At 48.2% G+C, this 14,573-nt stretch overlaps 1 pseudogene; it reads left to right on the top strand.

The window, feature by feature from the left end:
• The first annotated feature begins 11 nt into the window (after window positions 1-11).
• Window positions 12-14,334, top strand: LOC125088607 (zinc finger protein 549-like; annotated as a pseudogene).
• Window positions 14,335-14,573: the final 239 nt, after the last annotated feature.

The raw sequence follows: 14,573 nt of genomic DNA on the forward strand, positions 1-14,573 counted from the left end.
TTTTTTCCAACATGACCGAGAAATTAGGAAACATCGTGAGCATAAAGCAAATTTTATGTCTGCTTATGGGTGTTTTTCATCTGTCAGAAAGACTGGATAAATGCAGAAAACCGCCCTCAGCTGGAGCACGCCACACGGGAATTTAAAACATCTACCAAGCGTCTCAGGTCACTGTGCAGGATGCCTCAGACACCCACATCTGGTGCTACCCCTTTCTGCCTGATTTTATTTATGTGGTTTTTTTTTTTTAAGATTTTATTTATTTATTTGACAGACAGAAATCACAAGTAGGCAGAGAGGCAGGCACAGAGAGAGAGAGGGTGAGGCAGGCTCCCTGCAGAGCAGAGAACCCGATGCGGGCTCGATCCCAGGACTCTGGGATCATGACCTGAGCCGAAGGCAGAGGCTTTAACCCACTGAGCCACCCAGGCGCCCCTATGTGGTTTTTTTAAACTGAGGTATAATTGTTATACAACATTATGTCAGTTTCAGGTGAGTGATATAATGATTTTATATTTGTATATATTGCAAAAGGATCACAATAAGTCTACTTAACATCGGCACCATACATAGTTACAAACTTTTTTTCCTGTGATGAGACTTATGAGATCTACTCTCTTAGCAACTTTCCAATGTACAATACAATATTATTAACTCTGATTAGCATACCGTTTGTCAGCCTCCCGTGACTTATTTATTTTGTAAGTGGAAGTTTGTTCCTTTTGATTCCCTCACCTGTTTTGCCCATCGCTCTCCACCACTTTACAATAACTCAGAAGTCATAATGCCTCTGACACTGACATCCACATGCAAATTTCAGCTTTTTAAAGTAAAGTGTCATATTTATTACAGTATTTGTGTATTTCTAAAATACTTAAAATGTGCAAAACTGTGTTGCTCTGTGTACTAGGTTTCTATCTTCTTTTCTATGTTTCACTGATAGAATTTTCTGGTGTCCCAATAAGCTCTGCGATTTTATTTTGGATCCTGTATATCACTGTGGTTTTCAGGAGCATAAGCATTGCATCATAGCAGAACTGATTCTACAGAGTTTTCTCCAGGATATATTCTTTCTTTTTTTCTTTTTAAGATTTTATTTATTCCTTTGACAGAGAGAGCACAAGCAAGGGAAGTGGCAGGCTGAGGTCTAGGGAGAAGCAGGCTCCCCTCTGAGCAGAGATCCTGGTGTGGGGCTTGATCCCAGGACTTTGGGATCCTGACCTGAGATGAAGGCGGACACTTAACCTACTGAGCTCCCCAGGCACCCCAAACAGTAATGGTCTTTCCAAGAGTTGAGGATTATGGGAGAGGGGGGAGTTAGTATCTCATAGTGAATATTTACTTAAATTTTACCCATACATGGATTTGTTACAAATATTCATATGAAAATGACAATGTTATAACACCATTTAAGGTTGAAATGAAAAATATAGGAAATCACTAGTGTTAATGAACATTAGTTACAAAACAAGGACAAGTGAAGCAAAGTAAGAGAAGGGATAAAGAAAGAACCAGGAATCATCTTCAAGAAGAATCACAAAATGAAGTGTAATGATAAAAACATGTGTCAGCAAAATTTGCTGTGAGAATTTAAAATATTTGCTCAAAACCGAGAACCTGACAATTACAACGTTGCTGAGCTACACATCTCACTGGCCCCTGAGGACCTTCAGCAATTTGAAAGCAACAAAGACTCATCATTTCCGCTGATCATAGGGGTTCTGTGGAGCCTGAATTCACTGGGTTCTGGGAGGCTCTGAATTCACTGCCTCTTGCTCTTCTGACAGGGTGTCTGGTCAGAATATTATTGATTTTTTTTGCTTGACAAAGAAGAGTCTTATAAATGGAAACTATTTGGGTGCAATCATACCGTAGATCAGAGATTTTATGGGCAGAGAGAGAGAGACAGAGAAATGCAGGAATGGGTCAGTCCACAGGGCAATCCTTGGAGGGTAGAGAGTGTCAGATTAGTCTGACAACAAGACAACTGAGGCACTTTGAAAACTGTTTAAATTCCAGGATAACATATCCACTTTGAGATTTCAAGCCCTAATTATTCTTTTATTCATAGCCCCACAAGCTTTTCACCCTATTTATCTTTACACAATATTTGCATTTCTGTACATGACAGATAGACGAGCCCTTCACTGGTCTAAATGAGAAATAGGGCGAGCAGTCTTCCACTGATGACAGAAATTTAGAGACACGTCACTGAAGACCCCATTTAGCACAACATTTTCCTGCTCAAAACAAAACAGAACAGAACACAAAACCAAGCGCACACACACACCAGCAGCGGATATCACACAGACACTAGCTGTCCCCTCAGAGTGGGGGCTCACCTTCTGCAGGTTGTTACTCACAGCCTGTGTCTTGATGCCTTGAGACTGGACTCTGCTCTGGTCCCTGTGTTTTGTGAGAAGCGACTGAGAGAAGTTTCAAAACAATGTAACTGAGGAGAGAGGGGAGATGTTGGGCAGCCCTGAGGCAGTTTGACGAGACTGGTGACATGCATCTGGTTTCCTCAGCAAATGTCTTTCCTGTTTGTATGTGTTTGGTCATCTTATCTACCCTTTCTCTCTCTCTCTCTCTCTCTCTCTCTCTCTCTCTCTTTCTTTCTCTGTTTTTCTCTTTTCAACTATCATCTTTCCATCTATCTACTATCTGTCTACCTGTCACTTATGGGTCTGTATATCTATCATCTACCTAAGACATTTCCCACCCCTACCACGAGCTCAGAAGGCCAATGTTTAAAAGAATTATCCTGGATTTCCTGAAATGGGTATTTTCCAAGAATATGATACCTACCTGGAAAGAAAAGCTGTTTGTACAGTTTGCTGTGGTTTGCTCCCAGGACAAGGACTGTCACCACGGCATCTGTGAAGTGTCTCAGTAGGACACAGAGAGATAAATGTTTGGCCTGTGATCTCATCTGCATGCCGGGAAGTGATTATCATTTCACCTGTAAGTGCAGTGACAGTGTCTACATGGGGAGTACAGATTAATTCTAATTAATCCCAAAATAACTAAAAAATATTTGGGATTTCAAAAACTTCTGAAAGCTATTAAAAGTGCCAATAGGATGTCCATTAAGAGTGACAGAGGGGAGGTCCCTGGGTGGCTCAGTCAGGGAAGTGTCTGAATTTGGCTCAGGTCTTGATCTCGGGGTCCTGGGACCAAGCCCCACACCGGGCTACATGCTCAGCAGGGAGTCTGCTTTTCCCTCTCTCTCCCTCCCTCCAAATTGTGTGCTCTCTCTCTAAAATAAATAAAATCTTCAAAATTTTTTTGTTTAAAAAAGGGTGGCAGTGGGGTGCCTGGGTGGCTCAGTGGGTTAAAGCCTCTGCCTTCAGCTCAGGTCATGATCCTAGGGTCCTGGGATCGAGCCTGGCATCAGGCTCTCTGCTTGGCAGGGAGCCTGCTTCCTCCTCTCTCTCTGACTACCTCTCTGCCTACTTGTGATTTCTGTCTGTCAAATAAATAAAATCCTTAAAAAAAAAAAAAGGGTGGCAGAAACAGATGGAGAGAACCTACTTTTGAAATAGTTTAGTCCTGGGTTGCCTAGGTGGCTCAGTTGGTTAAAGCCTCTGCCTTCGGCTCAGGTCATGATCTCAGGGTCCTGGGATCAAGCCCCACACCAAGCTCTCTGCTCTGCGGGAAGCCCGCTTCCTCCTCTCTCTCTTCCTGCCTCTCTGCCTACTTGTGATCTCTGTCTGTCAAATAAATAAAATCTTCAAAAAAAAAAAAAAAAGAAAGAATTTAGTCCTAATGGAATGTGGAAGAATACTGTTTTATCTAACTAGTGAAAGAAAGAGGTTGATCAAATGTCTTAGTCAGTTTGAGGGCTCTATTTACAGAAGATAATTCCTTCTCATTTCTGAGAGCACTGAGCACAGTGAAACTGAAGGGAAAAACAGTGTGGATGGAGGAAAAAAGTATATCCAGAGTTGTGTGAATAAATAGGGTATTGTGGGGTGCTTATTTGTTCAGTATTTTAACAAATATTTATTGTGTAGTTTATGGGCTTCAGGCACGTTTCTAGGCATATGGAATATATCAGTACACAAAATATAAATAGAAATCCTGGAATTTACTCTGTAGTTGATGAAAAAGGGAACAATGCACCTGTGATACTAAGTCACACAGTGCGTTAGAAGGTCATACAGAAACAGGAAGAACAGGGTACAGGTGATAAAAAGATCAAGGATTTGAGATGGATTAAAGTTGTGATTGGCCCTCCCTCTCCCAGACCCCCACCTGCCTGGTCCCTGTCTGAGGGAGAGTGGTTTCATGGGCTCCTCTTCACCTTTCTAGCTGGCACTTTTTGCTGTGGGGAACTTGAGGGCTCTCCTTGGCCTGGATTCCTGAATCCTGAATCCAGTCCAGGGCTTATATGATAAAGTCCACATTTCTGGCAAATAGCACAACGTGAAGTCAAAGATTGTCCCTGAGATGGCAAGCAGTGTCTGGAGGCTTGGAGGTGAGGCTGAGTGGATAGTGTTCGGGGAATCATGTCTGCTTTATATCTGGTGGGAATTGAGAGGGCAGTGGGGCAGGATTCTGTACTGGAACTACTGGCTGAGCAGCTGGGCCTCTGTTCTGAGGGTCTGGGGAGCCACAGAAGATTTGGAGCAGAAAAGGGAGGTGATCTGACTCATCATGAACAAATCCTCTGGGAAATTCTGAGTGGAGAACCAACTGTGGGGGTGAGGAAGGAGAAAAGTGCAGTAGTCTGGAACACTGCTGAAGGTGGCTGGATCAGAAGGGTGGCTGTGGAAGTGGGGGAGGTAGTTGGATTCTAGATCTCTGGGAGCTGGATGACTGCAGGGTTTGGGTCTAGCACCTGCAAGAATGGAAACACCATCAACTGAGGTAGGGTCAGGGGTAGGATTCACTTTCTGGGGCAATACTCAACCAGTAGGAGGAGGAAAAGAAAGGTAACTTGGCCGTAGGAACCAGTGTGTTCAGATGCTTAGGGATGACAATGAGTTGGGTGTTCAGCGAATGAATTGTAGGTCTCTATTATGTCTGCTGGGCACAGAAAATTGAGGGATGGGGGCAGAAGTCAGTCGTGGAATGGCAGCCTGAGGTGATCTGGAGACCCCGGGTAAGTTACTACAACAGTCCAGGGGAGGGCTGATGGTAGCTGGATCATAGCAATGGCTTCGAAGTTGGGAGAAGAGGTTGGTTTTTCTTTTTTTTCAAAAAATTTTTTGAAGATTTTATTTATTTATTTGACAGACAGAGATCCCAACTAGGCAGAGAGGCAGTAGAGAGAGAGGAGGAAGCAGGCTCCCTGCTGAGCAGAGAGCCCGATGTGGGGCTCCATCCCAGGACCCTGGGATCATGACCTGAACCGAAGGCAGAGGCTTTAACCCACTGAGCCATCCAGGTGCCCTGTTTTCTTATTTTAAATTCATGACTTGCACTAATCTCATAGAAAAATTACTGCAACCTTTTTAAAAAAGATTTTATTTATTTGACAGAGGGAAAGAGATCACAAGTAGGCAGAGCAGCAGGCAGAGAGAGAGGGGGAAAGCAGGCTCCCCACCGAGCAGAGAGCCCGTTTCAGGGCTCAATCCCAGGACCCTGAGACCACCACCTGGGCGGAAGACAGAGGCTTAACAGACTGAGCCATCCAGGAGCCCCTAAACTTTTATATGAAAATAATTTTTGTATCTTCTAAAAAAGATTTTATTTACTTATTTGAGAGAGAGAAAGAGAGAGAGAGAGAGCATGAGCAGGGGAAGGGGGAGGAGGGAAAGGGAGAGGGAGAAGTGGACTCCCTGTTGAGCAGGGACCCTGGAATCATGACCTGAACTGAAGACAGACACTTAACCAACTAAGCCATGCAGGTGCCCCTGGAGAACTTGTTTGATGGGGAAGTTCATGTCGCCCTTTCTAAGAGCAGGAGTTACTTAATTTGGATCCTCCCTTTGTTGCCCAACACCCTATGATTATGGGAATATCATAATCTTTTATTGGATTTGTGTTTCCGAAGTCTTTAAGGGCTGGAATGATCAGTAACTACAGCAATTTCAGATTTATTGGAGTTTGATTTGGACTTTTATATGAGCAAATTTTATTAATTCCCAGACTACATCTTCTTACCTAAGTGTTTAAGATTTAAGTTTATTTTTAAAAAGAGATTTAAATTGGGGTGCCTGGTTGGCTCAGTGGTTTAAAGCCTCTGCCTTCAGCTTAGGTCATGATCCCAGGATCCTGCTCAGCAGGGAGCCTGCTTCCCCCTCTCTCTCTGCCTGCCTCTCTGACTACTTGTGATCTCTGTCAAATAAATAAATAAATAAATAAATAAATATTTTTTTAAAAAGAGCTTTAAATTTATTTTATGATGTTTCTTCCAAAAAATCACAAATCTTTCCCTTTTTGTTAGTTTACTTCACTGTCCTAGGTCTATTACATATGTGTGTGTGTGTGTGTGTGTGTGTGTGTGTGTGTGTGTAACTAATCTCCATGTCCAGTCGGTAGCCCAAGAGACAGCTTCAACTCACAACCCCAAAACCAAGACCTGAGCTGAGATCAAGAGTTGGATGCTTAACTGACTGAGCCACCCAGGCCCGTCCCTCTTACATTTTTTTTAAAAGATTTTATTTATTTACTTGACAGAGAGATCACAAGCAGGCAGAGAGGCAGGCAGAGAGAGAGGAGGAAGCAGGCTCCCTGCCCAGCAGAGAGCCCGATGCCGGCTCGATCCCATGACTCTGAGATCATGACCCTAGCCGAAGGCAGCGGCTTAACCCACTGAGCCACCCAGGCGCCCCACCCTCTTACATTTTTTTACTCTATTAGCTACGTCCCAAATTTCTCTTTTCAATATTAAGCGGTGTTTTAAAAATTATAAAATGTAAGTTTAAAAATGAAAAATTTCAGTGTAAGTTTTTAGGGAATCAATTATGTATAAATGTCAGGAGCATATGCCCTGACACCCCCCCCCCCCCGCAACCCCCTTCCCCCTTCCTAGCCCGGACAGGTAACCCCGTTTCGCCAGCAGAGGGTCTTTCTAAACCAAACTACGTTCAGTCACTCAGATCTCTCTTAAGTCATAGCTGCTGATCCAAAGCTCAGTGAATCCTCCTTCTACACACACGTACCTATGAGAATTAGTAACGGAAACCTCCCTAGAGGGCAGAGAGGAGGTTTCAGCGGGGAGCTCCCGGGCGCTGCCGCGGGCGCTCAACATAGCCCCACAGGAAGGGGTCCCCTTGACCTGGCAGATGCATACTGCTCTACACGGCCTGCGGCAGAACGCGAGCGTGGCTCACCCCCCAGCTCGGCAACTCAGCCACCGAGAAGCCACTCGACCTGGAACTCCCAGTTTATCCCAGGGGACTTCTAGTTTATGACACTCCTCCCAACTTGCATCTTTTCTCCGTAAAGGTGGGCTCTTCTCCTTCGTCCTTCTGCCGGAGGTTTTGCCGTAGCTTCTTCGTCCTGGATTACAATTCTTTTATTCCCAAATAAGCCCATGTTTGGCTGATAAGATAACTGGCCGTTTTATGTTAAGGTTAACAGGTTTTGCGGACTCTTATTTGATGTGTTCTTACTTTGTCCTTCCATAGGGGCCACCCGACCTTGCACCTGCGGCGGAAGCTCTCACCCCGCTGCAAGCCACGATGAAAGGAACTACGTTACCCAGAAGACTGTGCGCCCAGCTTCCGGACCACGCTGACCAATGAGGACGCACAGTGGGCGTGTCCAAGAGGGAGGAAGGCCAGGGGGCGGGGCTCCCCGCCGGCAGCTCGTGGAGGCGGTGCTCCCAGTCTGCGTCCGGCGGAAGGAGCTAGAACCTAGGGGAGCGGAAAGAAGGCACGTGCGCCCCGCGCACGAGCGGGTTCGAGGTTCAGTGTGAGCGCGGCTGCGGGGAGCCGTGCTCGCGCCTCCTGCCCGCTGCTGCCGTTATCGCGCGTCCCCTGGCCCAGTTGAGCCCGCACGTTACGTTGGTGACAGCCGGGCTGGCGTACCCGGCTCAGGTGAGAGCGTGTGTTCTCTGGACCTCACCGGCCCGAGCCCCAAGGGGGTGGGTCTCCTCGGGTCACTGACAGGCCCGGCTCCCCAGAACGCGGGCGTTCGTGGGCGGGGAGCCATTTCTGGCCGCCGGTGGGAAGCGTGAGGAAGGGGCCAGCGCGTGGGAAGCCCGGGGCGCGCGTGAGACGAGCCTCGGCAGAGCTGGGAGTCCGACTGCCGTCTGCCGCGAGCAGCCGGGGCGGCGGGATAGGGAACGGGGACGCGGGGTGGGTTGGCGCTGTGCGGCCGGTCAGCGGCTGCCCGGGGAGGACGGGCTTGGGGCGCGGGGAAGAAGGCTGCGAAGGACGCGGAACGGTGGTGCTGGTGTCCCGCGGCCGCGCGTGTGGCTGGAGCAGGACAGGAGGAAAGACTCTCCGTCGGCCTTCTGCCTGCGGGTCTGGACGCGCTGCGGCGGGGCGCTGGTGTGAGGAGCAGGCTTCCGGGAGAGCTTAGGAGCTGGGTTTCGGACACACTGTTCCCGAGCTCCCACAGCAGAGGGGACGCCCTGGCGGCTGCAGTCTCTGCTCTGGACTCCGCGGAAGCGGGCGCAGTGATGTCGGTGTCGTGACCGCCCGAGTCCTGCCCCAGGACCGAGACTGGCTCTCGGGTTTAGGCTGGAAAAACTGGACACTTCTTTAAGATAGGCCCTGAGAGGAAGGAACGGAGAGCTGGGGCTGGAGGGCGGGCGGAGCGCCTGCAGGCGGGAGGGTCCTGTGGTCCAGGGCTTTATGGCGGGAGGGGAAGTTGCAATGAGGAAGGAGCCCTGCTGAGGTGGGAAGGGGAGGTGTGAGGGCAGGTGAGGGGGTCTCTGCTCTGAGGCTCAACAGACTGACTACTCCCCGTGGAGCGAGGAAGGGCCAGCCTGGCTGGTGGAGCAGCCCAGGTTCATGAAGGTCTCGTAGGTGCCTCAGCTCTCCCAGGAAGTACAACTTCAAAACGCTGTAGCTTTAGTCAGTTAAACTTACACAAGCAATAGTTGACTGAAATGACAATATACCTCTGTGATAAAATGTATATATATATATTTGGATTTTGTCATGGACTCTTGCCATAGATCTCCTAAAGCCCTTGGGATTTCCTGGGTGTTAGCAGTGGTTTTCCTATCATAACTGTCCCCTTTTATCACACAGGAGTTTATCCTAATGAGGTGACTTGGGGTGGGACTCCTGGATAGCCTCAAGTTGGGGGTGGTCAACAGAAGGACCAGGTGATTAGAAGTTTAAACTTTCAGGGTGCCTGGTTGTCTCAGATGGAAGAGCATGAGACTCTTGATGTTGGGGTCAAGAATCTGAGCCCCACGTTGGGTGTAGGGATTACTTAAAATAAAGGAGATGTTAACAGCAACAACAAAAGACATTTCAACTTTTAGCTACCCCCTACCTCCTAGATGGGAGAGGAGCTGGAGGTATAAAGACTTGAGCAGTGAGATTCAGGAAACCTCCAGGATGGTGAACACATTGAAATAATAGACGTGCTGGGAGGTTGTGCTCACTGGCCCTGATTGCCACTCCCATGGTGCTGCCACATAGATAAAAGAGACATCCTCAGACCCTTTGTTCTAGGCCCTGGGTCATCTTAGGTGCAGGGTCCTTAATCAAGTTCAGAAGTTGTATTGAGGTGTCCCATTTCTCTAGTCCATAAGGTGACGCAATGAAGGGCTTCCTGGCACAAGAGCCAACATGCCCACAAGGGAGTGTTCAGTGAACCACAGGCCTGTGTTAGATCTGCTGGGGGCAGAGACTGAGGGGCAGGAGTCAGTCGTCAGGTAGCAGCCTGAGGAATTGGGTCTGCTGAGTGTCCTGGGTCCATGGAAGGTTTGGAGCAGAGAAGGGAAGTGATCTGATTCAGGTCTAAGTAGGCTAGTCTGCCTGCAGAGTGGAGGACAGATTGTGGGGGTACAGGTGGAGGAAGGGAGACCCCAGTGGAGGCTGCAGTCTTGGTGAAGGTTAATGGTAACGGACCATAGCACTGGCACCATAGTTGGAGAAAACTGTATTGTTTCTTGGCTATTTTGTAAGTAGGGATGATTTTTCTGCTCTACAGGATGAGAGAGCATCTGGGATTACTTCAGGATATTTGGCTTTAGCTGGAAGCATGGAAGTGCCATTGCTGAGATGGAAAGTTCATAGCAGCACTGTCCGGAGCTCAGTGTTTGCCATGTTGCATCTGAGATATTGCAGGGATCTCTGAGTGGAGGTGACAGGTGGGCATCTAGAAGCAAACATCTCGATTTCAGGGAAGGGGTTCAGGTTTGAAGACAGCCCTCAGTGGTGGCAGGCATGCAGACCGTGTCATATTTAAGAGGGGGTAGTCTGCAGATCATGGTGGCAATGCCATTACAGGGGAAGGATGGTGAGGATATTCTCCATGGACTGACCCACTTCTTGGGTACCTGGATAGGGATGGCTGTCATCTCTAAGACATGAGGAGGTACAGTGACCATGGGGTTGGGGTGGGGGTGGGGTATGGGTGTAAGGGAACAGGCCTTAAGTGGGAGTCCAGGTGGTGGCACAGGATTCCCAGGGGCTGGATGCAAGATTTATCGAAAGGCAGAGCAGGGCGCCTAGGTGGCTCCGTTGGTTGGGTGACACCCTTTGGCTCAGGTCATGATCCTGGAGTCCCGGGATTGAGTTCCCACATTGGGCTCCCAGCTCCATGGGGAGTCTGCTTCTCCCTCTGACCTTCTCCCTTCTCATGCTCTCTCTCACTCTCTCTCTCCTAAACGGACAAATAAAATCTTATTTAAAAAATTACAAAAAAAAAAAAAAAAGAGCAGTAACAGAGATCAGATGACACTGAGTAAGGTGTGCTACTTTTTTCGCTCTACAGGTTCAGTTTTGTGACAACTCTTGCTGGAACCTGAAGCGTGTCAGATGGGATGACAGATTAGCTTAAGGGAAGAGGAGGTCAGCTGAGAGTCTCTTGGGCTGCAGTGGGAGAAGTGGGCCCGGCTTTGAATGAGATGAGGTGAAGAGAGGTGTGACCGGTGTGAGAACAACACAAGCAGCACTGAGAAGGAGGAGGGCTTAGGGGGTCTGATGCCTACACGGACTAGAGTGGCTAAAGTTGGAAGACGGAGCCAGGCAACATGGGGCGGTCCTCAGAGCAGTGCTGGGACTGCGTCTAGCAGGAGGGTCCATCTGACGCCCTGGGATAGCCCGGTATCCTCTGGCATTTGGCAAGTACTGGCTGGGAACCACTTGCAGAGTGACATATGGGGAAGTCAGGTGCCTATGACAAGGACCAGAGGTATCAGTGGTGTTGTGGGTGAGTGGTTGTGACCTGGCATGTGAGAAAGGAGTGGTTCCATTGTGCAAATGCAGAGGAAATGTGAAGATGCTCTCAGGATCCTTGTACTCAGGGCTAAAGGCAGAAGGCTGAGCGTAAGTGACATATGGGGCATGATCTGTGTGATCCTAGGAGAGTTGACTGTGAGGAGAGTGGCAGGGACTCTATACAGCGGCCTAGAGCGTGGGTAAGACTGCCTCTCTCCCCATCTGTTCTTACTGATGACTGGCAACAGTGAGGCATTTGACATGACGGAGAAGGGTACCCTAGGGTGGGACCTGGTGTCTCCTCTGAGTTGGGGAGCTGTGGAAGAGGGCCATGGCCTTGGGGGTCTTGGCTAGAGAGGCTGCTTATGCACTGCTCTGCCCTCCTCATGACAGGGCCATGTGACCTTTGGATGTGGCCGTGTACTTCTCCTAGGAGGAGTGGGGTCTCCTTGATGAGGCTCAGAGACACCTGTACCACATTGTGATTTGGAGACCTTGCCGCTTATAGCGTCCCTGGGTAAGGACCCTCATTCCCACACCATTGCCTTATATGAGGCTATGCTCTTCTTTTTCCAAGGATCTCTGTCCCTGCCAGAGCTGGGCCATGGGCATTGCTTCCTTCCCTGATTTCCTGGCATAGGTGTTGCGTTTGCTGGGCCTGGGCTTTATGAAACCCCAACATGTTCTGCCTTGAAGCCTCTCACAGAAGGGTTTGGTTTCTGAGCCTTGGACCTGCCTGATCGGTGCTGATTAGCCTTGCTCCTCCTTACTTTGTTGACTGTTCTCATTTGTGGAAGATCTCTGTCATAGGTTCTGCCCCCTTCTGTTTTGTGTACTGTCTGTAGGGAATTATAGACACTGACATGGTCAGTATTTGCAGGGAACCCTAAATTATTTTTGCAAGACCATCCTCAGAATCCTCCTACCAATAAACTTCTTTCCTGTAATCTATCAGTGTTTGGGTCCCTCTGGGCCAGTGTCACCCACTTAACTGCCCTGTTTTCTCCTGAGGACATCAACCTGCTAGGTCCCAGAAAATTGCCTACGTTGAATGGAGGGGTACAGGAGAACCCTGGGTACCTGATAGCTCAGACACCTCTCCAACCATAGGAAGGGGATTAATAGGATCCGGTGAGGAGGAGCAGTGGGAAGACATAATTTCAGGATTGAGTATAAATCATACCAGGAAACTGTCCTTTGCTTACTACTGTTTTAGTGCCAAGACTTGTGGCCATACTTTGCTTCAATCCTTCTTCCCCGCCCTTGACACTTTGCCCACTTGTCATTTCTGCTGTGACTTCTAGTCCCTGGGTCTCCCCTACATCTGTGTCCCTCACACCTTTCCCCTTTTTCTCTATCCACAGTGTTCTACATTACCCTGCACTGTGTGTGTCATGAGATATGCACATAGCCCTAAATGATTGACCACCAGCTAAAAGGCAGTTGTCTTCTTCTGGGGTGGGACACACATTCTAAACAGTACACACTTGTCACCAACAGGCAAGGTCCTGCTGAGAACCTCTGACAGAGGAGTGAGTTGTACCAGACCTGGCACAGCACTCTATCCTACTTTCTTGCTAGTTGTGAGGCCCCTGTCTTCCCACACACTTTTCTATAACCATCAGAGGCCCAGTGCTACACAGTGTCTCCTTCCTGCACCTGCTCCTGGCTCCCTTGTCCTGAAAACAAACCCATGGATTCATTCTTGGTTTTGTCCTACACACATTTGTAATGGGCTGTCCTGTCCCACCAAAGCCTCATAAAACTTCACTGGCATTTTTCTGCTCTCAGGTTGTTGGCATGGGGTAAAAGCTGAGGAAGGTTTTTCTGAGCACTGTGTTTTTGTGGAAAGAGTGTCACATTCCAGGACTCCAGATTCAGGCCTGTCTATCCCAGGGGCTTGTTCCTGTGTTGTGTGTGTCCCAGCAGAGAAAGACATCTTGTACCTGGCTGAGCACGAAGGAGCGTGTGCTGGGCTGAACCTGTGCACTCATGGGCCTTGTGGAAAACTGTGCTTGTTTAGTTCATACTTAGACCAGAACCAGAAGCAGGACTGTGGCAAGGAGGACCTTGGAAGGGAGGACCATAGGGCTTTGTTCATGAAGAGCAAAATCCTCGTGTCAGACAATATTGTCACCTGTGGGGAAGTTGAGGATGGTTCCCTGGGCAGCCTGGGCTCTCTCCAGCACCAGGCCATCCCCAGTGAAGAGCATCCACACAGCAGCAGTCAGAGCAAGGCAGTTTCTTACATTCCGTGAGGGCAGCACAGCACGGGTGGGCAGGCCTGCCACAAAAAGGTTAAATTCAAGGAGCAGCAGAGTGGTCACACTGGAGAAAGCCTTCACGAGTGTAGTCAGTGTGAAAAGTCCTTCATCTCCAAGAAAAGACTTCTTGAGCACCAGAGAATCCACACCGGAGAAAGACTTTATAAGTGCAGCGAGTGTGAGAAGTCCTTTGTCTACAAAAGCAGACTTCTTGAGCACCAGAGAGTCCACACTAGAGGAAAGCCTCACGAGTGTAGCAAATGTGGGAAGTTCTTTAAGTACAAATCTAGCCTTAATCAACACTGGAAAGTTCACACTGGAGAAAGGCCTCATCAGTGCAATGAATGTGGGAAATCCTTCCCCTATAAAAGCAGACTTCTTGAGCACCAGAGAATCCACACTAGAGAAAGGCTTACAAGTGCAGTGAATGTGGGAAGTCCTTCATCTATAAAAAGAGACTTCTTGAACACCAGAGAATCCACACTAGAGAAGGGCTTTACAAGTGCAGTGAGTGTGGGAAGTCTTTCTTCTACAAAAGAATACTTCTAAGGCACCAGAGAATCCACACTGGTGGAAAGCTTCATGAGTGTAATGAATGTGGGAAGGTCTTTAGACACAGACCCAGTCTTCTTCATCACTGGAAAATTCACACTAGAGAAAGGCCTTAGAAATGCAGTGAATGTGGGAAGTCCTTCATCCATAAAAGGAGACTTCTTGAGCACCAGAGATTCCACACTGGAGACAGGCCTTATAAGTGCAGTGAGTGTGAGAAGTCCTTCTACAAAAGAATACTTCTTGAGCACCAGAGAATCCACACTGGAGAAAAACCTTATGAGTGTGGCAAATGTGGGAAGTTCTTGAGGCACAAATCTAGTCTCAGTCATCACCGGAAAGTTCACACTGGAGAAAGGCCTCATCAGTGCAGTGAATGTGGGAAATCCTTCATCTATAAAAAGAGACTTCACAAACACCAGAGAATCCACACTAGAAAAGGGCTTTACAAGTGCAG

Source organism: Lutra lutra, chromosome 17, assembly GCF_902655055.1.
Source record: "Lutra lutra chromosome 17, mLutLut1.2, whole genome shotgun sequence".
Taxonomy (NCBI): domain Eukaryota; kingdom Metazoa; phylum Chordata; class Mammalia; order Carnivora; family Mustelidae; genus Lutra; species Lutra lutra.